At 44.1% G+C, this 24,484-nt stretch overlaps 1 pseudogene; it reads left to right on the top strand.

Moving 5' to 3' along the window:
• Window positions 1–3,804: 3,804 nt before the first annotated feature.
• LOC102494976 (periphilin-1-like) lies at window positions 3,805–16,766 on the top strand (annotated as a pseudogene).
• The last annotated feature ends 7,718 nt before the right edge of the window (window positions 16,767–24,484 follow it).

The raw sequence follows: 24,484 nt of genomic DNA, 5'->3' as shown, positions 1-24,484 counted from the left end.
GCCAGCAGATGACATACCTGTTATGTCACTGAACTCCCCCGTGGCCAACCACAGTCGAGTTCCAGACCCTGTGGCTTGAAACTCATGCTGGGTGCATGTGCTTGCATGTCTAAGGTCTCAGAAGAAAATGGAGAAGGGGTTGCAGTGTGGCCATTCCCCTAGGGGTTCATTTCTCATTTTCCCTCCCACCGTCTCTGTCTCTCACTCTCTCTGGCAAGTCCACGAACCCTAAAGCAATAAACCTTTCAAGAAAGAAAAAAAAAAGAAAGAAAAAAATGAACTGTCTTGGGTGCCATGCTGTCAGGGCAGGTAGATAGACAGAAATGAGCAGGTAGAGTGGGCTCTGGAGGTCTGTTGGCCAGCCCATGGGACCACCCATGAGGCCATGCCCCACATCTCCCCTTTGTGGCTGGGAACATCTTACTAATCAAAATAAGTGGGTGGGGAGACCAGCAGGTGGCGTGGTGGTTAAGGCACTAGACACGCCCACATGGCCGACCATGGTTTGAGTCCTGGGCCTGGTGGCTTGCTTTCTTTCTTTGCTTTCTTGCTTTCTTTCTTGCTTTCTATCTCTCTGTCTCTCTCTGGTCAAATTAAAAAATAAATGAGTGAATAAATAAAATTTTAAAAAAAGGTAAGTGGGTGGGCTTCAAGGGATCTTACATAACTTAGAGCATGCTCAGTGTTCAGATTGGTTGCCCTCAAGTAACCTTTACTTCTTTAATACATTACTCACATGACTCGTGGGAAATCATATTATTTAACAAGTCTCATTTAGGCATGTATTGAAATGAAAGGGGAGGAACTGGGATATAAAAGCACAAAATGTAGGGTCAGCCAGGTGGTGTGATGGTTAAGGTCGCTGGATCCCGCATGGCTGACATGGCATGGTTCAAGTCCTGGACCCAGATGCTTGAAAAATGCTGTGTGTGTGTGTGTGTGTGTGTGTGTGTGTGTGTGCGCCCAAAATCCCAAGAGGAGAACTGAGGAGAAGGGTTTGTGGTGTGCTCATCCCATCTGAGGGGAGGGGGTGCTTTCTCACTCTCTCTCTCTCTCCTGCAAGTGCACATGCCCTGTAGCAAAACTTTAAAAAAAAAAAAACAAAAAAAACAATGCAGAGACCTCCAGGCTGGTACCCACCCATAGCCAGCCTACCTCTCAGGAGTGTACTTTGCCTTTCATTTTCATTTTACCCTGTTTTGTCTTTTTTTTTTAGAAAGAGAACTTTGTGGATTTTTTTAAAAGAAATATTTTATGTAATTTTATTTAAGTTATAATAAACTTTATTATTTTATTTAAACTTTATTTTTTAATTTGACCAGGGAGGGACGGAGAGAGAGAGAAAGTGAGAAAGTAAGCCACCCAGTACAGGACTCAAACCACAGTCGGCCATGTGGGTGTCCAGCATTCTTGCCATAGGGCAGATGCCACCACGCCCAGGAGTCCAGCATTCTTAACCACCATGCCACTTGCTGGCCCTAGAGAGAGATTTTTGCTATAGGGCATGTGGGTTCGCTGGAGAAACACAGAGACAGAAAGTGAGAAATCACCCTCCAGGGGGGATGGCCACACTGCAAACCCTTCTCCTCCATTCTCCTCTTGGGATCATGAGCATGAGTTTCAAACTGCCCAGTCCGGGACTCGAACTGTGGTCAACTACATGAGAGCCCAGAGATGGAACCACTACACCACCTGCTGGTCCCATTTTTACTTTTTTTTTTTAATTATCAGAGAGTGTATGAGCTTTCTCTTAAGAGAAAGAGAGAGATGGGGCCAGCAGGTGGTATGTTGGTTAAGGGTGCTGGACTCCCACACAGCTGACAGTGGTTAGAATCCCGGATCTGGCAGCTTGTTTACTTTCTCTCTCTCTCGCTCTCTCTTTGTCCCTCTCTGGTCAAATTACAAACAAGTAAATAAATTAAAAGTTAAATAAAGTAACTCTTTTAAAAAAAATATGCCATCTAAGAGGTGCAAAATTCTGGAAGAAATAGGATTTGAGGAGTGAGTATGATATAGCCAGATTTATAGCCAGCTTGCACACAAGAAAATTGGGGTCAGCCAGTGGTGTGGTGGGGGGGCAGCTGGATCCTGCATGGTCAACTCTGCAGTTCAATAACTGGACCTGGCAGATTGAAAAACATGCCAGGCACATATGAGTGCATGCTCAAAATCCCAAGAGGAGAATGGAGGAGAAGGGATTGTGGCATGGTAAACCCCCCTAAGGGGTGATTTCTCACTTTCCCACTGTCTCTTTGTCTCTCTCTGCCAAGCACACGTGTCCTATAGCAAATTTAAAAAGAAAAGAAGGGGCCAGTGGTTAAGGTACTGGACTCCCACGTGGCCCATTGCAGTTCAAGTCCCAGACCTGAAGGCTTGGGGATCATACTGACTGCGTGTGTGAGAGTATCCAAGGTCCCAGGAGGAGAATGAAGAAGGGATTGCCGCATGGCTAGCCCCCTTTGGGGGTGATTTCTCACTTCCCCTCTCACTGTCTCTCTCCAGCAAGTACACGTGCACGATGGCAAAAATCTTTTTAAAAATAGACAGAGAGAGAAAAAGACAAGAAAATCGCTCCATGGCAGGGTGGAGAATGGATTAGGCTATCCATGAAATTCAGGGACAGGAAGGCCAGTTAGCAAGTTCTATGTCAATGAATCCAGTCAGAATTGAGGACTGGCACAAGGAGCGGCCCCGGAGGTGCAGAGGCAGACAGCTGAGGGGAAGCTGAGGCAGGAGGCTTGCTGACTGGGCCAAAGCACCATTGGAGGGTGGGAGGAGACCTCAGAAACTGGTTCGAACAGCCGTGAGAGCCTGGTGGCAGCGTCTTCTCATAGGAATTCCCCAGTTCGTTCTTATGGAATAAGATCAGATTGGCATAATTCCTCTCATCCCACCCTACACTCCCACTCTTGGGAATATCCAGCACAGGTCAGATCTCCTACCCCGAATGGTATTAATAGACTTAATTAACATAAAAGGGCTCCTTATTAATTTTGTGACTGGTATATGCGACTGGAAAGCCCCTGGAACGCTACCAAGTCCTTGCCTGGTCCTCAGAAGTCAGATGGAGATTTCAGGAAGCTTTCAGAGGATTTTCTTCATTTTGTTTATTTCTTTGATTTTTTTTTTTCCTTTGGATTTTTGACATAGGTCATGTGCACTTGCTGGAGAAAGACAGTGATAGGGAAAGTGAGAAATCACACCACCACCCCACCACCCCAGGGGAAATGGCCACACCACAATCCCTTCTCCTTCATTCTCTTTTTGTAATCTTAGGCATACACACACATGTACCCAGTGTGAGTCTCAAGCCGGCAGGTCAGGGGCTTGAACTGCAGTCAGTCATGTGGGAGGCCAGCACCTTAACCAACACGTTACCTACTGGCCCCTCTTTTTTATTTTTGCAACTACATATGCCTTCCCAGTGTTCTCAAGGAGGGTACTGAGTGCTCACAACACAGCAGACATTATACTTTCTTATTAGAGAGAGAGTTTTGCACTAGGGTGCGTGTATTTGGTGAAGAGACAGAGACAGACAGACAGAAAGCGAGCAATCACCACCCAGAGGGAATGGCCACACTAAAGTTCCTTCTTTGTTCTCCTCTTGGGGTTTTGGGCAGCATGCACACACGCCCAGGGTGAGTTTTAAGTAGCTGGGTCTATGACTTGAACTGCAGTTGACTACATGGAAGTCCAGTGGTATAACCATTATGCCATCTGCTGATCCCAGCCATTATGCCTCTTCTTTCTTTAATTTTTTTTTTCATTTAGCACTTTATTTATTATTATCTTCATTTGACCAGAATGAGAGAGAGAGGAAGGAAAAGTGGGAAAGCAAGCAGCCAGGTCTGGGACTTGAACCACAGTCAGCCATATGGGAATCCAGCACCCTTAACCACCACACCACCTGCCAGCTCCAGACATTACACTTCTACTGTCTCCTTCTATTCCTATGCCAGCCCATTGTACAAACAAGAGCGGAGGCTAATGATGTGAAGGGAGCTGTCACCCGTAAGTCAGTTAGCTGGAAATCCAGAGCACGCTCAAATGCTCTCTTGGCCTGAAGCACAGGTTGGTCCCTGAATCAAAGCCCCTGGATTTTCATTGTTAATTCTTCCCCTTTCTGCCTTCCTGGAATTTGTACACCTCCCCAAAGTCAGTGCCTGCTGCTATGATTTTGAAAGTACCCCCCAAAACTCAGGTGTTCATTTGGTAGTAACAGGATTAAGAGATAAAAACTGGGGCCAGCAGATATTGTGGTGGTTAAGGCTCTAGATTCCCACATGGCTGACCACAGTGAGTCCCAGACATAGTGGCTTGAGAATCATGCTGGGTGGGGCCAGCAGGCAATGTGGTGATTGGGGCCGCTGGTCTCCCAACCGCAGTTCAAGTCCCTGACCTGTCGGAGTTGTTTCCTTGTCCTCTCTCTCTCTCGTTATGTCCCTCTCTGGTCAAATTAAAATTAATTAATTAAGTTAAATAAAATAACTTACTAAACCTGCCAGCTCCAATAAAATAGCTCTTTAAAAAAAGAAAAAAAATCATGCTGGGCACATGTGCATGTGTGTCCAAAGACTTAAGGGGAGAGTGGAGAAGGGATTACAGCATGACCATTCCCCCAGGGTGGTGTGGTGGGTAAGTTGCTGGACTCCCATATGGCTGACTGAGGTTCAAGTCCCATGCCTGGCGGTTTGCTTTTTTACTTTCCCTCTGCCTCTCTCTGGTCACATTAAAAATAAATAAATGAATAAGATTTAAAAAATAATTCTTGAAGATCACCCAGGCAAGCAGAAAACAACTTTTACAGGATCTCCCAGCAGCCCAAAGTTGGTAGAAAATTACAACTAGATCAGAAAATTACAACTAGAAACATGGAAACATGGTCTTATTTCTGCAGTCTACTAGTGAGGCACTTCACAAAAGCTCTGTGAACAATTAGGAGATTGCTGAAAACATTAAAGTTCATTCCTGAAAGGACTCAATGGCTAATGAAAAGATGAAATGTGGTCTGAGGGATGATAAAAACATGAAGGAGTTCCAAGAGAACCAGTCCCTGCTCGAAGTCACCCCAGTGCTGGCTACCTGGCTACCGTAGTGTAGTTACTATCATGCCAAAGAAACAGTGACTACTAGACAGGCCTGGTGAAGGAAGTGCATTAGATATCACAGCCATGCTGACTACCGCGAATAGGACCGGGGCCGTAATTGTTCTCATCGAAGTGGTCCACCTCACAGAGGAGATGATTCTGGGTCTAGATGGACAAGAGGTGATCATTCTACAAACCGATAGCCAGAATACAGAGAAGCGAAAGATGGCTTTGGAAGAAAGTTTCTACTCTTCCCATTATGTGAGAGTCCGGTCTCTTCACAAGAGACACTCCTTTTTTCAGAGAATCATCTGTTGGCAGAAAGGACCTTCCACACAGCAGATCTGGATCCAGCTTCAGTAGCAGAAGCTACTCTCCTGAAAGAAACAAAACACCCTCTTTCCATCAAGAGAGCAGCCAATCTGAGCAAAGATGGTGACCTTTAGACACATGCAGACACGCGGTTCCATGGGCAACGGACGCCATTAACATATGAACACGCTAGCTGCATCCATGTTCCAAAACTGCTAGGCAGTATCTGTGAAAGGAAGCCACTGATCAGAAAAGGCCCAAAAAGATTTAATTTAGGTAGAACTACAAGCTGCCAGGTGTCTTCGCAACTTCAGTCATTAGCATTAGAAAAGAACTGGCTTTGCATTCCACTTCCCCTGCCCCCCCTTTACTGCCCATTTAAAGAGTAAACTTGGAATTGGCTCGGACTCGCAGCTGCCTCCATCCGAGAAGTCGAGGCCGCCCAGCCCCACTTTTCTCCCCTTATTTGTCTTTGTGTGTTTATTTTTACATTTATTCTCTAATCCTCACCTCCACACACACACTCAGGCATCCATTCACTTAGCCGTGCAGGCCACAGCACGTGACGAACTGAGACCTGATACAAAGAAATTACAGTCAGGCGAGTGGAAACCCCTTGAATCCGGCTGGAGACAATAGAATAAGGTAAGGAACAGACCGTGTAAAATGAAGAATAAATAAAGTAAGGAGTAATAGAGTAAGAAACTAATAAGGTAAGAGAAGGAGTGGATTCGATTAGTATTGGGTGTAAAAGATGGGGACGCAACTGTCTGAAGAGAGATGTGTATGTCCAAATGTTGTTTCAGACGTTAAAAGCTCAGAGTGGTGAAGTTAGTATCGAGCAGTTACAACGTTTCCTGAATTTTGTGCAGAAAGCATGCCCCAGTTCCTGGAGTAGGGAACAGTTAATGAGGAGACCTGAGACAAGGTCAGAGAACAGATCAGGGAAGATAGACAACAGAGGATCCTGACCAGATTCCTGTTTTTGCCTTCTCCCTGTGGAATTTAATTAAGGAGTGCTTGAGACAAAACCCGCCAGAAAAACCCAGAACTGGCTTGGTAACTCGACTACAAAACACCCTGGGGGGTATCCCTCCCTCCTACCTAAGAAGTGAGAGTCTTTAACTAAAGACTAGGACAAAGAGGTAGGGCCTGAAAATGAAGAGACTGTCTCCTAGAATTAGGCAGATCTAAGACTGTAGGAGTCTCCTCCTAGAATTAGGCAGATCTAAGACTGTAGGTTCCAAAGCAGCCGCAGAGTGGGGAGGAGAACGGAGCCACTGTCTTGGCCGAGTGCTCCCCCGCTGCGACCCGGCTGCTTCCCAGTCAAAACCTGCTTGCATATCAAAGGGCGAGGAGAAGAAAACCGTCCTCCGCTTTAAACCCCTTCCAGAGACCGCTGCCTCTGCTGCACTGCACGGCAGATAGAGGGGAGGACATTCTGGGATTTAGATTATGTCCGGTTATAGAGGCTCCCGTTCCTGACAACCTGGGACAAACTCAGTATCAGCATGAGCCGAATTCCTTTAAAGCTCTGGGAGAAAAGAATTAAAAACGGCTTGTAGGTAGTATGGTCCCTGGCGCCATATACAATGGCGGTACTGGAGACGGCTATTCAATCTGCACTTAACCCTAAGGATTGGCAAGTGTCAGATAAGGCATGCTTGTCGGGAGATCATTTTTTGTAGAAGTTGGATTGGTCTGAGGAAGCCCAAGAGCAGGCCACTAGGAATCAACAACATGGAATACTTATCACATTTGAAACGTTGACTGGGAGGGGTGGGGGAGCGGGCTGATACTGGTACACAAATTGGAATCGGATATACACTGCAGGCATGCCAGCAGATTAACATTATATGTTTGAGATGCTGGAAAAGGCTTTCTGGTCAGGATCGAGGGACAGGCGGTTTTCTAAATGTTCGACATGAACCTAGTGAGTCATATCAAGGTTTTATTTCCTGCTTGATATAAGCCATCTAACGACTGGTCTCTGGTCAGGAGGTGGGACAAATTTTGCTGAAACAACTGGCCCTTGAAAATGCTAATGCCTCTGGCAAAGCAGCTATTACTCCATACAGAAGAAAAGGGGCAGTGGCTGGCTATATTAGACTTTGCCAAGACATTGGGGAACTGTAAATTCAAGGTATGGCTCCAGCAGCTGCATAAAGGAAGTAATGCAAAAGAAGTCAAAGGGTAATCGTTTAAATGGTGGCAGACCAGGACATATGGCACGTGACAATAGATACCCAAAACAATTGAGGTGGTATGCTGCTAGAGCACCAAAGAGTCCGATACCAGCACCTATGCAGGCTCCCAGGACGTGTCCTAGACACCAAAGAGGAAGGCGTTAGACCAGTGAATGTGGACCCCAATCAGATACCGATGGGAGGTCACTAGGCCACCCAGGAAATGGGACTTGGGGCCAGCTCTGGTCCCATCAAACAGTAGAGTACACAGGACAGCCAAGCCAGTCGAGTACACAGGACAGCCAAGCCAGTCGGAGATTTCTGGCAGGCCACAGACAATCAGAGATCTCTATTGGGCAATCCCAGATAGTGCAGTATGGGACCTCAGCGCCACCTCCAGGTGGGTATTAGCACCTAGTATGGGTCCACAGAGGATTCCTACTGGTGTTTATGGGCCTTTGCCACAGGGCACAGTGGGACTGATTTTAGGAAGAAGCAATGTTGTCATTAAAGGGATTAGTAATAACCCCTGGCGGAATAGATGCAGACTATGCTAGGGAATTCAAGGTTATAGCTTCTGCCTTAAAAAAGGGCGAGGAGAAGAAAACCGTCCTCCGCTTTAAACCCCTTCCAGAGACCGCTGCCTCTGCTGCACTGCACGGCAGATAGAGGGGAGGACATTCTGGGATTTAGATTATGTCCGGTTATAGAGGCTCCCGTTCCTGACAACCTGGGACAAACTCAGTATCAGCATGAGCCGAATTCCTTTAAAGCTCTGGGAGAAAAGAATTAAAAACGGCTTGTAGGTAGTATGGTCCCTGGCGCCATATACAATGGCGGTACTGGAGACGGCTATTCAATCTGCACTTAACCCTAAGGATTGGCAAGTGTCAGATAAGGCATGCTTGTCGGGAGATCATTTTTTGTAGAAGTTGGATTGGTCTGAGGAAGCCCAAGAGCAGGCCACTAGGAATCAACAACATGGAATACTTATCACATTTGAAACGTTGACTGGGAGGGGTGGGGGAGCGGGCTGATACTGGTACACAAATTGGAATCGGATATACACTGCAGGCATGCCAGCAGATTAACATTATATGTTTGAGATGCTGGAAAAGGCTTTCTGGTCAGGATCGAGGGACAGGCGGTTTTCTAAATGTTCGACATGAACCTAGTGAGTCATATCAAGGTTTTATTTCCTGCTTGATATAAGCCATCTAACGACTGGTCTCTGGTCAGGAGGTGGGACAAATTTTGCTGAAACAACTGGCCCTTGAAAATGCTAATGCCTCTGGCAAAGCAGCTATTACTCCATACAGAAGAAAAGGGGCAGTGGCTGGCTATATTAGACTTTGCCAAGACATTGGGGAACTGTAAATTCAAGGTATGGCTCCAGCAGCTGCATAAAGGAAGTAATGCAAAAGAAGTCAAAGGGTAATCGTTTAAATGGTGGCAGACCAGGACATATGGCACGTGACAATAGATACCCAAAACAATTGAGGTGGTATGCTGCTAGAGCACCAAAGAGTCCGATACCAGCACCTATGCAGGCTCCCAGGACGTGTCCTAGACACCAAAGAGGAAGGCGTTAGACCAGTGAATGTGGACCCCAATCAGATACCGATGGGAGGTCACTAGGCCACCCAGGAAATGGGACTTGGGGCCAGCTCTGGTCCCATCAAACAGTAGAGTACACAGGACAGCCAAGCCAGTCGAGTACACAGGACAGCCAAGCCAGTCGGAGATTTCTGGCAGGCCACAGACAATCAGAGATCTCTATTGGGCAATCCCAGATAGTGCAGTATGGGACCTCAGCGCCACCTCCAGGTGGGTATTAGCACCTAGTATGGGTCCACAGAGGATTCCTACTGGTGTTTATGGGCCTTTGCCACAGGGCACAGTGGGACTGATTTTAGGAAGAAGCAATGTTGTCATTAAAGGGATTAGTAATAACCCCTGGCGGAATAGATGCAGACTATGCTAGGGAATTCAAGGTTATAGCTTCTGCCTTAAATTATTTAGCTTCTTTAATCCTACCATATAGCTCAGCTTGTGCTATGGCTTACCGTCTCACAAGGGTAAATACTAACCACAGAGCCCAGAGGACAACAAGGATTTGGGTCCTCAGACCAGGCCTATCTTCTTCAGGCTATTCCGGAAACTTGGCTAATGCATACTCTAACCATACAAGGGAGAACATTTTCAGGGACTTTTAGACACTGGCTCTGATGTTTCCGTTATACCCGAAAGCATTGGCTCAAAAATTGGCCTTGCGAATTTACTAACTTCACATTAGAAGGGATAGGATGTGTTAATTCACCAACAAAGAGTTCTGCTATTCTTACTTGGACAGATCAGGAGGGTCATGTCATACAGGACAGGACAGTTTCAACTTTTTTTTTTCTGAGGTGCCTTTGAATCTATAGGGACTAGACATACTTCATAAAAATGGGATTATACCTATGTAGTCCTTCCTTCCTGCAACAGAATTGCTATTTGATCGAGGCCTTTTACCTTCTTAGGACTGGGGAAAGACAGCCCAAGGCCAATGCTCCCCCATATCAGTGGAAAGGAGTAGGAAATTCCAGTACAAATTTCAGATAGGGGCCTTGGTAAATCCCCCAAACTGTTCGGACTGCGGTTCCAATAAATTGGCTTTCAGAGGAGCCTGACTGGGGAAAAATTGAAGCAGCTAAGCTGTTTGCGTGTGAACAATTAAAACTGGGACACCCTGAGCCCGTCTTTAGTCCTTGGAATTCTATTTTTGTTATTCAAAAGAAATCAGGAAAATGGAGATTATTACAGAACCTGAGAATACTTAATGCCACCAGGCAAATAATGGGACCATTACAACCTGGCCTTCCTAGTCCCAGTGTTATCCCCCTCAACTTTTCATTTAATTGTATTAGATCTTAAAGATCATCTCTATACTATTCTCTTACATCCTTAAGATTGCTAACGTCTTGCCTTTTCTGTACCTTCCACTAACCATAGGGAGCCCTTAAGCGAGGGCCTAGGGGAAAGTGTTAACCTCAGGGCATGGCCAACAGCACCACCTTGGGTCCACATTTTGTCAGTGCAGCCTTACAAGGTACACAACAGCAATATCCTTGTTACATTATTCATTACATGGATGACGTTATTTTAGCATCTGCATACCCGGAAGAGTTATTAAAGTTATTCACACTCAGTTGAGGCTGCAATAATGGGGACTAGTTGTAGCCCCTGAAAAGGTAAAAGAAGTGGTTCCTTTTAACTACTTTATTTTTATTTGTTGTTATTATTATTTGTTATTATTTTTCTTAAATTGGACCAGAGAGAGAGAGAAGGGGAAAGAGAGAAAGCGAACTTCCAGGTCCAGGACTAGAACCATGGTCAGTCATGTGAAAGTCGAGCACCTTAACCACCATGCCACCTGTCGGCCCTAGGACACATTATTTCTAACAAATTCATCCTCAAAAGGTTTCACTTCAATTGGACACCCTAAAAACATTAAATGATTTTCAAAAATTATTAGGAGCTATACATTGGCAATAACCCAGTTTAAAGCTAACCACTGGTCAACTGCAGTCACATTTTTTTTTTTAAAGTTGAATTGTATTTTAATACTTTTTGTTGCCACTCTTAAGTTTTGTGAGGGTGCAAGTGTGCTGTTTTTAATTTCCCCATCACCACCAGTCTTGGTGAGAACATAAAATACCGTTTTTGATGAACGCTTAAGGGTTTGGGAAGGGAACAGAGAGATGTAAACAGCAAAAACATTGTAGCCTTCTTAGAAAATATAATTTTAAAGAAACCAACAAACTCTTTGGAGTAGATCAATCCACATAAAGCCTCAAACATTTTTGCTCTTAAGATATGCTCTTTACATTTAGAATATATTTAAACACATGGGTGAGATAGGGGAAACTAAAAGCAAACAAAACCAAAAAAAATCAAAACACAAATATACAGTCAGAATATTCTTCCAGTCAGCAGTAAAATAGAAACGATTCAAACATTAATGTGCAAATGAAAACAGTTGTTTAACATTCATTTGTTTGATAAACTTGGGCGTTTAATAATGAAAAGGCTTAGCTTTCTTTTTGTAACCTCAAAAAGCTGCAGTCACATTTTGACATTTTACAAGGAGATCCTCACCCCACTTCTTTGACAGCTTGCCCCTGAAGGTAGGGCAGCTCTTGAGTTAGTGGAATTAGCCATACAGAATGCCTGTCTGTCACAAGTGAACAAAGACTTACCTAAAGCCATCTTAATTTTTCCAACCTCACATACACCCCCTGGAGCCATTTGGCAACCTCAGGGAGCCCTTGAGTGGTTATGTCTTCAATCATCTCCTGCACGGTCGCTCCCTCCATTTCCCAGAGCAGTAGCCACACCAATTATTAAAGGGCGAGCACACACCATCCAACCTCTAGGACGAGATCCTCAATCTATCACAGCTCCTTTCTCCAAAGAACACCAGCACACACTGTGGAAGCTGGATCTTGATGGGCAAGTGGCTCTTGCTAATTTCCCTGGCCGGATTGGTCATCATCATCCTTCCGATACTGCCATACAATTTGCCTGTTCTTTTGTTTTCCCTAAAGTAGTTTCGCCTAAGCCCACTCCAAAGGCCATAGTAGTATTGACTAATGGTTCGACCAATGGACACGTGGGATATTGGGCACAAAACAAAACAAAAGTTATATCTAACCCACCTTGCTCCACACACACAGTGTGCAGAAGTGTGTGCTGTGGAAGCTGTGACACAGATGTTCAGCATCGCCTTTAAACATTTATTCTGATAGTCTTTATGTAGTATCTGTTACTTTAAAAAACTGAAGCCGCTGTTCTTGGAAACAATTCACAGAAAAGCCTTTTCCATGCTTTTTCTATAATCCAAGATTTAGTACGTAGACGAAAGTGGCCTCTTCATTTGCCGCATTTGAGCTCATACCAGCCTTCATGGTGCTCCTACACTTGGCAGCCACCGAGCTGACACACAGCTCATGGCTGTCGTTTCAGACACTCCAGAAGCACAGGCACAGCCATCACATTACCCTTTCCACCAACGTGCTGCTGCCTTGTGCAGTGTTCTACCACTAGACAACAGGCAGGGGACATTGTTAACAATTGTCCAAACTGTGTTCCTTTCCTTCCTTCTCTTCCTATGGGAGTCCACCCCAGGGGCCTGGCCCCAGTCACATTCGGCAGATGGATGTCACACATTATGTCCAATCTGGGTGACAGAGTTACATACATATTACTGTTGACACCTATTCTGGTTTCATTTTTGCTTCCCCTCCAACAGGAGAAGCAGCCAGACATGTTATCACACATTGCTTGCTACACTGGCAAGTGATGGGGAAACCACAGCATGTGAAGACCAATGACGGCCCAGCTTATACCGGCAAGTCTTTCCAACAGTGTTATGACGCTTTTCATATTCTTCATACGACAGGCATCCTTACAGTCCCCAACAATCCGGGTTGGAAATAACCAGCCAACATTTTAAAACGCAATTAGAAAAAGAAAAAGGAGGAGATATAATCCCTATAGCTCCTCACTCAAAGCTTTCTCTTTCCTTATATACTTATATTTTTTAAATTCCACCTCAAAGGGCCTCACAGCTGCAGAAATCCACTACCAAGGGATAGAAAAAGCTAAACCTCAATGTGCAAAATGGAAAGATCTTAGTTTAGGAGAGTGGAAAGGCTCTGACCCAGTGTTAGCATGGGGTTGAGGGTACGTGTGCATTTTTCCAGAATCATCACCAAGGCCAGTGTGGATTCTGGCACAACTCATGAGACCGCTGAATGATGGAACACTCCGAGGACAAACCGATGAAGGAGATTCAGAAGATGCAAGACCTGAATCTGGACAAAGTACCCAAAAAGGGGAAAAAAAAGAATGAGAACCGCAAAATCAACACAAAAGGCTCAGCCCCCTACATGGGGACAAATTAAATGTCTAACTCACAGAGCCAAACAGTCAGTAAAAGAACAGGGGGCACAAGTTACAGCTCCCCTCTTACTTCTGGCCATAATAAGTATAATAACCACACAGGTGGGTCTTTCCCCAGTATACATCAAACTAAGAGTTACCGGGCTTGTGCCAGCAGGTGGCATGGTGGGTAAGGGCACTGGACTCCCACATGGCCAACCGTGATTTGAGTCCTGGACCCGGCGGCTTGCTTTCTCACTTTCTCCCTCCCTCTCTCTTTCTCCCCCTCTCACACACACAATCTGTCCCTCTCTGGTGAAATTAAAATAAAGTTTAATAAAATAATTCTTTAAAGAAAAAAAAAAAAAGACTAATTGGGTCTATATTCTGAATCCTCCTATGTTGTATCCAGTTACTTAGAAGGATCCAGAAACTAAAGTATTCATAAATGATCCACATCAGCTCAGGAGAATTCCCGCTGATGGCCTTAACAATCAGCAAGTAAAATTGAACTATTCAGCTATTACTAATTCACCCATTTGTCTTTCCTCCACACAAGACTCTTGTGTGTGGATTGTTTGAGGGGCAAAAAGAGCCCATATGCAATTCTGTAATGAGACCCACACACAGTATACGTCTCTTCCGCAACATACCACCTTCAAAAATGATTCTTTCTTTAGTATTTCCATATTTTCACTTCACCCTCAGCTTTGTCATTCCAATTCTGACCTGGTTCTGAACTGTAACTCCCTGGATGTCATGCTACTATAACTCACTGGTCAAGGTTACCTCTCACAATATCCAACTTTATGATTGGTCGTATTTGAAACACCCAATTATAGGAGGAGGATTTGTTTCCAGTATTTTAACAACCCTGATGGCCACCATTAAAAAGAGCTTTGGAAATAGCTATGGCACTTCATCATTTCCAATTTTTATCCACTGCAGATGCACAGGTTCCCACCTACTCGTTTGGACTACTGGCATGTCTTCCAAAGCCTAATGCCATGATCACTGGAACCCTAAATTTCACAAAGTGGAATAACAAAATAAAAATAGGTTGCACTAATTGTAATCTTATGAACTGCATAACTAGTTACAATCTGGGCCAGTATATATTAGTGTTATGCCATCCCTCATATGTGACAGTGCCAATAACAACTTCTGGCCCTTGGTATGATGATGTAAGACTTGAAGAAATTCACAGTCAATTATCTAGGTCCAAAACATTTTTGGGAGCAGTCGTTTTTGGAGTTCTCATCATAATCACTTTGATTGCCTCCCTAGTAATGTTGATGGTTGCTTTAAGTCAACAAACTCATGCCACCACTTTTGTCAATGCTCTTGCCCATAATACTTCTCATGTGATGGGCACCCATTTAGATTTTTTTTTTTTTTTTTGGACAGGTTTTTGCTATAGGATGCAACCCGGGAGACAGAGAGAGAGACAGAAATGACACAGTGAGAAATCCCCCCCCGTGGGGATAGCCACAACGCAATCCCTTCTCCTCCAGTCTTGTCTTGGGATCTTGGGCACACATGTACATACACCCAGCATGAGCTTAAGTCACTGGGTCCAGGACTTGAACTGTGGTCGACTACATGGGAATCCAGAGACATAGCCATTATGCCAACTGCTGGTTCCTTCTGACAATATTTCTTTAGATATGAAAAATCTTCATTAACAGATAATAGATTTGCAAAACAGTTTTCTGCCTTCATTTGATCTTTCTGATTTAGCCTTTAATATTCAGATCAACTTAAAGGCACTAATCCTTTTTTTAATTTATTTATTTTTGGAGAGGTTTTTGCTATAGGGCGCATGTGCTTGCCAGACAGAGAGACAGAAAGTGAGAAATCATGCCCCAAGGTGGATGGCCAGGCTGCAATCCCTTCTCCATTCTCCTCCCGGGATCTTGGGCATGCACACACACATGCCCGGCGTGAGTTTTAAGCCACTAGGTCCAGCACTTGAACCACAGTCGGCTACATGAGAGTCCAGCAACATAGCCATTACGCTAACTGCTGGCCCTAAGGCACTAATCCTTTTAAGATTCTCCACCACTCCTTATAGTATTTCTTGGGAATTGTGTCAATAATCTTACTTATGTTCATTTTCCTGCTAGTCTGCAGAATCATCTGGTGAGAGCTCCATGCAACAGCCATCAAGCTCCACAGACTCAGATTAGAAAAAGAAAAAGAGGGCCAATCTGAGCAAACATGGTAACCTTTAGACACATGCAGAAATGTGGTTCCATGTGAAGACAATGAATGCCATTAACATGTGAATACGCTAGCTGCCTCTGTGTTCCAAAACTGTAAGGCAGTATCGGTTAAAGGAAGACATGTGTTAACAGAACTGGCCCCAGAAGATATAAGAAAGAACTACATGGCACCAGATGTCTTAGCATCTTCAGGCGATTAACATCTGAAAACAATTGGCTTTGCATTCCACTTCCCTTTCTCACCCTTTCTGCCTTTTAAAATAATAAACTTGGACAGGCTAGGGGTCATGGCTGTCTCCATCAGAGAAGTCAAGACCACCTGATCCCCGTTTTTCTTTTACTTGTATGCTTTTGTGTGTTTATTTTTATGTTTATTTTCTGATCCACAGCCCCTGGACTCAGAAAATGTGTTCAGCCATACAGACCATGGCAAACCACAACATAGAACTGAAGAGAGACCTGTCGAGTCTTTGAAAACATCAAGGGACATATCATCCTCAAGTTCTTCAGCAGTTCCTTCATCAGAGGTGTTAGGCAAACCCAGTAGGCTTACTGAAAAGGAGCTTGCAGTAGCTGTAAGCAACTGGGCTGCTGAAAAACTAGAGAAGTCAGATGAAAGTAACTTGCCTGAACTTTCTGAGTATGAGGCTGGAACTCCAGCACCATCATTCATTGGTCAGCCAGAAGAACCTAGTCAAATGCAACAGATGGCATAGAATTATTTGAAGATGGTCAACTAACCAATCGGTCTAAAGCAATAGCATTGAAAACCAAAGAGATAGAACAAGCTTACCAACAAGAGTATGAAACTTTTGGGATGGTGGTGAAAATGCTGATTGAGAAAGATCTGTCATTAGATAAGCCTATACAGTTTGCATTGAGGCAGAATTTGCATGAAATGGGTGAGCAGTGCATTGAAGAGCTCAAGCACTTCATTACAAAATATGATACTTCTGCTCAAGATTTTGGAAGGCCTTTTTAGAGGATTTCTTGCTCAGGCAAAATAAAAAAGTTTAGTTGTCTCCCCACCCCCTACTCCCAATTGTATAAATCCTTAATATATGACCGTTTTGTGATTAAGAGAAGTATTTTATGATAGTTAACTACATTTTTAATATCAAATAAACATCTGAAATAGTCTGGAAAAAAGTTCTTTAAGAAAAGAAAAGGGGCCAGCAGGTGGCATGGTGGTTGAGGCACTGGACTCCTACATGGCTGTCCACAGCTTGAGTCCCTGGCAGCTTACTTTCTCACTTTCCCTCTCTCTCTCTCTGTCTATCTCTGGTGAATTAAAAATAATAGTAAAATTTAATAAATCAGGGAACCAGCAGTTAGCGTAATGGCTATGTCGCTGGATTCCCACGTAGTCGACCGCGGTTCGTGTCCCGGACCCGGTGGCTTAAAACTCACGCCGGGCGCGTGTGCGTGCGTGCCCAAGATCCCGAGAGGAGAATGGAGGAGAAGGGATTGCGGCGTGACCATCCCCCCTGGGGGGTGATTTCTCGCTTTCTGTCTCTATGTCTCTCTCTGTCTGTCTGGCGAGCGCACGCACCCTACAGTGAAAATCTCTCCAAAAAAAAAAAATTTAATAAATCATTCCTTGAAAAAACAGTAAGCTATTTGTAAAGTTTGGGGGAGTCAAAAGTTATAGTGAATTTTTGACTGCTTGGAGGCACAGTGAAAGTCCCTAACCCCCACATTGTTTATGGGCCAACTCTATATGTTGGTTATGATATGGTTATAAGGGTACACCTACAATAATCTTTTATATTAAAAGACAATGTGTTCACACCAATACCTCCAATTTTTTGTTTTATTTTTAATTTGTCAGAGGGCATGTTCAGCTGCCAGAGGGGAGGAGGGTGGAAGACAACACCCCAAAATGGGGTGTGGTCACACCACAGACCCTTTCCCCCCATTTCTCCATCCTATTGGGATTTTGGACATGTACACACATGAACACCAGGCATGATTTTTTTCACCTTTCCATTTTTATGTATTTTTTTCCAGAGGGCATGTGCACCCACTGAAGTGAGAAGAGGAAATTGAGAAAGCTCCCCACATGGGGAATGGTCACACTCTTCATCTCTCCCTTCTTTCAGGATTTGGGGAGCACACACAGAGACACATAGCCTGTATAGTAGAAGCTTAGCCTGTATAGTAGAAGCTAAGATCTTATGTGAAAAAAAAAAAAAAAAAAACAGACAAACTTACAGAAAGTACAGTAACTTTTGACTCCCCCAAACTTTACAAATCTGGAAGCAGCAGAATAGCATTTAAAAACATTAAGCAACAAAATAAAAAGTTTGATAAATTGATTTCATCAACTTTTCAGTGTGCTTTGAAGGATACTATCAGAGGAATGAAGGCCAGCTTGGTAGCACAATTGTAGGTAATGTGCTGCTCTGTCAATGCTGGATCCTCATGGAAGATTGCAGGTTCAATTCCCTGGTTGACCTATACATGTCAGGTGGCTAGGGATTGGGATGGATTGTGGCATGAGACTGTTGAAGGTGCTTGTCCTCTCACTCTCATAAAAGAAAGAACGGGGGGCTAGCAGGTGGCGTGGTGAAAGCGCTGGACTCCAGCATAGTCAACCATTGTTCAAGTCCCAGACATGTTGGCTTGCATTCTCACTTCTCTCTTTCTCTATCTCTCTGTCCCTGGTGAGCACACAAGCCCTATAGCATATTTAAAATAATAATAAATAAAATTAAATAATAAAAAAGAAAGTTTTTTTTTAAGTTTGCTATAGGGTGCATGCAATTGCCAGAGAGACAGAGAGAGAAAGAGAAAGTAAGAGCTCATCTCCCAATGGAGATGACCATTCTGCAATCCCTTCTCTTCCACTCTCCTTTCAGGACTTTGGGCATGCGTGCACAAGCACCCAGAGTGTGTTTCAAGTTTACCAGGACCAGGAGATGAACCTGGTTTGGCCATCTGAGATCCAGCTGCCTTAACTACCATGGCACTGACTGGCCCTTGACTATCATTTTTAAGATACTTTTTTTTTTTTTTAAGACAGACCCCCAAGATATGATTTTTTAAAAGAATAAAACCATGGGACCAGCAGATGGAGTAATGGTTATATAACTGGACTCCCACGTGGCTTACCATGGTTCAAGTCCTGGACCTGGTAACTTCAAACTCAAGCTGGTTGTGTGTGTGTACATGCCCAAAATTCCAAGAGGAGAATGGAAGAGAAGGAATTCTGGCATGACCATCTGCCCAAGGGGTGATTTCTTGCTTTCTATCTCTCTTTCTCTCTGTGTCTCTCCAGCAGGTGCATGTACCCTATAGCTCAAAAAAAAAGAGTAAAATCATATAACTTCCAAACAATAAAAAAATTAATATGTAATATGTATCAGCAGTTTTATTTACCATAGTAATTAATGAAGGAACCAGTAAGATGTTCAAACTAGACCTAAAGAGAATTCAAAGGACCACACATGTATTAGCAACAGAGAATGGTAGAATGGGGGCTAGTGGGTGGTATAGTGACTGAGGAGCTGGACTCCACATGGCCAACTGCAGTTCAAGTCCCAGACCCAGCAGACCAAAAATCACAACAAATAAATAGATTAATAAATAAATGTGAAAAAAGAAAGAATGGTAGAATGAATTTTACAAAAAATGATGCAAAATGGTCTAATCACCATTAACAGGGCCTGACAGAATACCCTTGATTATTGCATTATTAAATTCTACCAGACACTATTAATTTCCACTTCTACGGGCTAGAATTATTTGTATTTTTATAGTTTTCTGCAATTTACAAGCTATAAAATAGCTCAAAGACGATGAAAGGCAACCAGTAGGTGGCGTAGAAGTTGGAGGCACTAGACTTTCACATGGCTGACTACAGCTTGAGTCTCGGACCTGGCAGCTTGCTTTCTCACTTTCTGTCTTTCTCTCTTTGATGAGTGTACATACTCTATAGAAAATTTAATAATAATAATAAATAAAATTAGATCATTTTTTGAGAGGTTTTTGCAATAGGGTGCATGCTCTCACCAGAAAGACAGAAAGAGACAGAGAGACAAAACGAGAAATCACCCCCCAGAGGGGATGGCCACTCCACAATCCCTTCTCCTCCAGTCTCCTCTCGGAATCTTGGGCACGCACGCACACACACCCGGCATGAGTTTAAGTCACTGGGTCCAGGACTTAAACCGTGGTTGACTACATGGGAGTCCAGCGATACAGCCATTATGCTAACTGCTGGTCCCTCAATTAAATAATTTTTAAAAATAGAATGGAGCCAGCAGGTGGCATGGTGGTTAAGGCTCTGGACTTCCACATGGCCGACCAGTTGAGTCCTGGACTTGACTTGCTTTCTCATTTTCCCTCTTTCTCTCTTTGTCTCTGGTGAGTGTGCATGCCCTGTAGCAAATTAAAAGGTAATAATAAATTTAATTAATTAATTATTTTTAAAAGAGCATGTTTTGGGACGAGTGGATGGTTACATCACTGGACTCCCACATAGTACACCGTGGCGGTTCAAGATCTGGACCTAGCAACTTAAAACTTGTTCTGGACACGTGCATGTGTGCCCAAGATCCCAAGAGGAGAATGGAGGAGAGGGGATTGCAGTGTGGCCATCCACCCTGAGGGATTATTTCTATCTTTGTCTGTCTCTGTCTCTCTGGCAAGCACACGTGCCCTATAGCAAAAATAAACAAACAAAAAACCTCTTAAGAAACTGTCTTTAAAAAAATCAGCAATGAAGGGGGGATAAAACCAGGATGTGTGACAGAATATCTGATAGTCACACACCTAGAACGCAGGTGTATATTGACGATATAGCGCTGAGTGAAAAGGAGTGGGAAAGGACTATGCCAGTTACCCATTCATTGCTTCTCCGCTCCAAAGCCATCTTTTCTTGTCTTGTTTGGAGTGACCAATTTGGATCTGGATTCTGCGAACATTTCTCATTTGCCAGCGGGTGCAATGTACGGTTTACCAGCAGAGGGCACTAGAGAGACGTTGCGATTTGGATCTGGATTCTGTGAAATTTCTCATTTGCCAGCGGGTGCAATGTACGATTTACCAGCAGAGGGCACTAGAGAGACGTTGCAAGGCGTAGAAGAGCAGTGGCTTCTCCCCTACTCCTGCTTGTTGTTGTGGGTCTCCTCTAAAGACTCAGTGGCACCCGTCGTTAGCAGGATTCCACCACCACCCTGGTGGATGGCTACCTGATCGACGTTCCTGGCCTGTGCTGTCCGCCATCTCCCGGCTAGCGCACCCCAGGCAATTCCTCTGGACCATTCGTGGGCTGCAGCCTCAGACCTCTCCGAGGAGGTCTGAATCTCAGTATTGGGGATGAGGCTCTTCCGGATTTGTTCCTCCTTGTACTGTCTCCTTCAGCCTTAGAAGTAGCACTGCTACTTACAGTTGCTACTCTGTTTTTGTTTTGTTTTGCTTTGTTTTGTTTTTAGAGAGGGATTTTTGCTATATGGTGCATGCACTTGCCAGAGAGACAGAAAGCAAGAAATCACACACACACACACCCCGGGGGGATGGCCTTGCGCAATCCCTTCTCCTTCATTCTCCTCTCTGGGGATTTTGGGCTCGCATGCACACATATCTGGCGTGAGGTTTTTGGGTTTTTTTAGAATTATGTTATTTAATTTTATTAGTAATTATTAGTTTGGTTTTGTTACTTGACCAGACAGAGATAGAGGGAAAGTGAGAAAGCAAGCCACCAAGTCTGGGACTTGAACATGGTTGACCACATGGGAGTCCAGCACCTCAGTCACCATCCCATCTGCCAGCTCCCCATTCCCTCCTCCCCCATGACTTTTAAGCCACCGTGCCTGGGACTGAAACCGCAGTCCATTACATGGGAGTCTAGCGACGTAATCACTACACCGTCTGCTGGTCTCACAGTTATTCTTTAGAGTTAACTTTTACCTCTCTTAATAGTGAATATATTTTATTAGTTAATAAACTTTATATTAAAATTTTTTGTTAAGTTATTGGTGTGGTGTCTCTATTGACTGATGTGACCATAAACTTATTATCTCCCTATTTCTTTTTTTATGAATTATTTATTTTGGGGACAGCAGGTGGCATGGTAGTTAAGACGCTGATATTCCTACATGACCAACTGAGGTTCGAGTCCCGGACCTGGCAACTTGCTTTCTCACTCTCCCTCTCTCTCTCTCTCTTTCTCTTTCTCTGACAAAACTTATGTGAAAAAATGATAAATAAATAAACAAACAAACAAATATATAAATAAAATAATTTTTAAAATTTAAAAATAAAATTGAAAAATAATTATTTGTTTTATTATTTTTTTTGAACTTCCTAAAGTCATCAGACAGGAAAGGAGAGGGAGAAAGTGAGAAAACAAGTCTCCAGGTCCAGGACTCAAACCACATTTGGCTATATGGGAGTCCAGCTCCTCAACCACCATGACACCCCCTGGCCCCTTTTCCCTACTTAATATTTTTCTTTAAATTATTTTATTTAATTTTACTTATTTATTTTAATTTAACCAGAAAGGGACAGAGTGAGAGAGAGAGAGAAGGAAAGTGAGAAAGCAAGCCGCGAGGTCCATCCATTTGTTTTAGCACACACTTTCTGATGTCTGTAGTCTGCCACGTGTTCGGGACACGGTGGAAAGTCTCTGCTCTCATGAGACCACTGTTCTAGAGAGAAATGAATAAGTAAAGGGACCAGCAGTTAGCGCAATGGCTATGTTGCTGGACTCCCATGTAGTCGACCGTGGTTCACGTCCCGGACCTGGTGGCTTAGTGGTTGGCCATGTGGGAGTATCCAGTGCCTTAACCACCATGCCACTTGCTGGCCCCTTCCCAAATTATTTCTTAAAGTTTTTAAACCCGTATTGTTTACCTAAATAAAGTAGGAGTATACTCTCCTGTATTTTTTTTTATTCATTTTAAAAATTCTTAGTGCAAATGTCCAATTTCATTATTTTTAAATTTTAAAAATGTATTTATTTATTTATTTATTTACTTATTTATACCAGGAAACAGAGAGAGACTCTCAATAAGGTCTTGTCTTACCACAACACTCCCCGCACCCAGGCCTCCAGCCAGCCAGGATCATGAGTGCATCTGTGCCCGGTGTATTCAAGTCAGCCTGGAAACTGAACCCAGGGCCTTCCCACATGGCCCCAATGTCACGCAATGGCACCCTATCCGGTGCCACTGTACCAGGGACGGCGTAGCCACTTTTTGAGTTTCTTTTTTTTAAGGTTTTTGCCCTAGGACATGTGCACTTGCTGGAGAGAGAGAAAGTGAGAAATCAGGGCCAGCAGGTGGCATGGTGGTTAAGGGCACTGGATTCCCACATGGCCGGCTGCAGTTCAAGCCCCAGGCTTGGTGGCATTCTTTCTCACTTTCCCACTCTGTCCCTCTCTGGTCAAATTAAAATAAATAAATAAATAAAGTTAAATAAAAATAATATTAAAAAAGGAAGAGGAAAGAAAGTGAGAAATCAGCTCCCAGTGGATGGCCATGCGGCAATTCCTTTTCGTCCATTCTCCTCTTGGGATCTGGGAACGCCTCCTGATATTCTGCAAGGACAGAAGTGTGCCAGCATGAAGCCTCTACTGCAGCTTGGCTCTCTCTGACTCACTCCTTCTTTGGCCCCTACAGTGGTTAAGTGAGCCAGATCCCTCATGGCTGACCACAGTTCAAATCCAGCATCAGCAGTTTAAAAAGCAAAGCGGGGAGACTCAGAATGAATGAGAGATTGGGACCAGATAAGAGGATCTGAGTGAGTGGGCTGTAGAAAATGGCCAGGCGGGAGTAACCGGGAGCTCCGCGTGAGATTTGTTGAGTTGGTTTCATTGTGAGACAACCATGTGGAAATTTCTTGCAAATAAATGAGGGTGATAGCTGGAATTCAGGAGAGAGCTGAATTGGGTGAATTGTAGTAGTGAGTACAAAGTTTTTGCTTTTGTTTATAGTTTATTTATTCCATGGGCAAGAGAGACAAAGACAGAAACACAGACATAGCACGCCCGAAGGGTCTTCACACACAACCCGCCTCTGGATTCGGCCAGGGCCAGATCGCAGGCATTTCCCATGCCTGGCATGCGTAGGGGTACTTGTCCTTCTCCCCTCTCTGTGTGTCTCTAGTGAGCACACACACTCTCTAACAATTATAAATAAATAAATAAAAATTAAAATGAGGGCCAGGCAGTGCCATGGTGGCTAAGGCGGTTCTGGACATAAACCGAATCATCCCACGTGGGCCAGCCTCGCAGGGAATCACATTTCACCAGCGCACTGCCTTCAGGCCCTGAATTAAATAAATAATTCTTTTTTATTGGAGAGGTTTTTGCTATAGGACATGTCCGCTTGCCAGAAAGACAGAGAAAGAGACAGAGAGACAGAAATCACCCCCTCTCCGGGGGGGAATGGCCACACTGCAATCCTGTCTCCTCCATTCTCCTCTCAGGATCCTGGGCATGCACGCACACGCATCCAGTGTGAGTTTAAGCCACCGGGTCCAGGACTCAAACCGTGGTCAACTACATGGAAGTCCAGTGACATAGCCATTATGCCAACTGCAGGTTCCAATAAAGAATTATTTTTTAAAAATTGTGCACCTGGGTCTTCTCACAGCGGGTTCACGTGATTTGCATATGTGCCTCCCGGGCAGAGTCCTATAACTAGGAATTTCTCTATCTGCCCACAATCGAGGCCTGCCTCTGTGCATTTTCTTCCACGGCCTCTGGGCTAATGAAAGCAGCCTGACTTCTCTGGTCTGGTCT

The sequence above is a fragment of the Tupaia chinensis genome, unplaced genomic scaffold, assembly GCF_000334495.1.
Source record: "Tupaia chinensis unplaced genomic scaffold, TupChi_1.0 Scaffold000094_1, whole genome shotgun sequence".
Classification (NCBI taxonomy): domain Eukaryota; kingdom Metazoa; phylum Chordata; class Mammalia; order Scandentia; family Tupaiidae; genus Tupaia; species Tupaia belangeri.
Note: the sequence above shows the minus strand (reverse complement) of the source record. Positions and strands in the feature narration are given on the sequence as shown.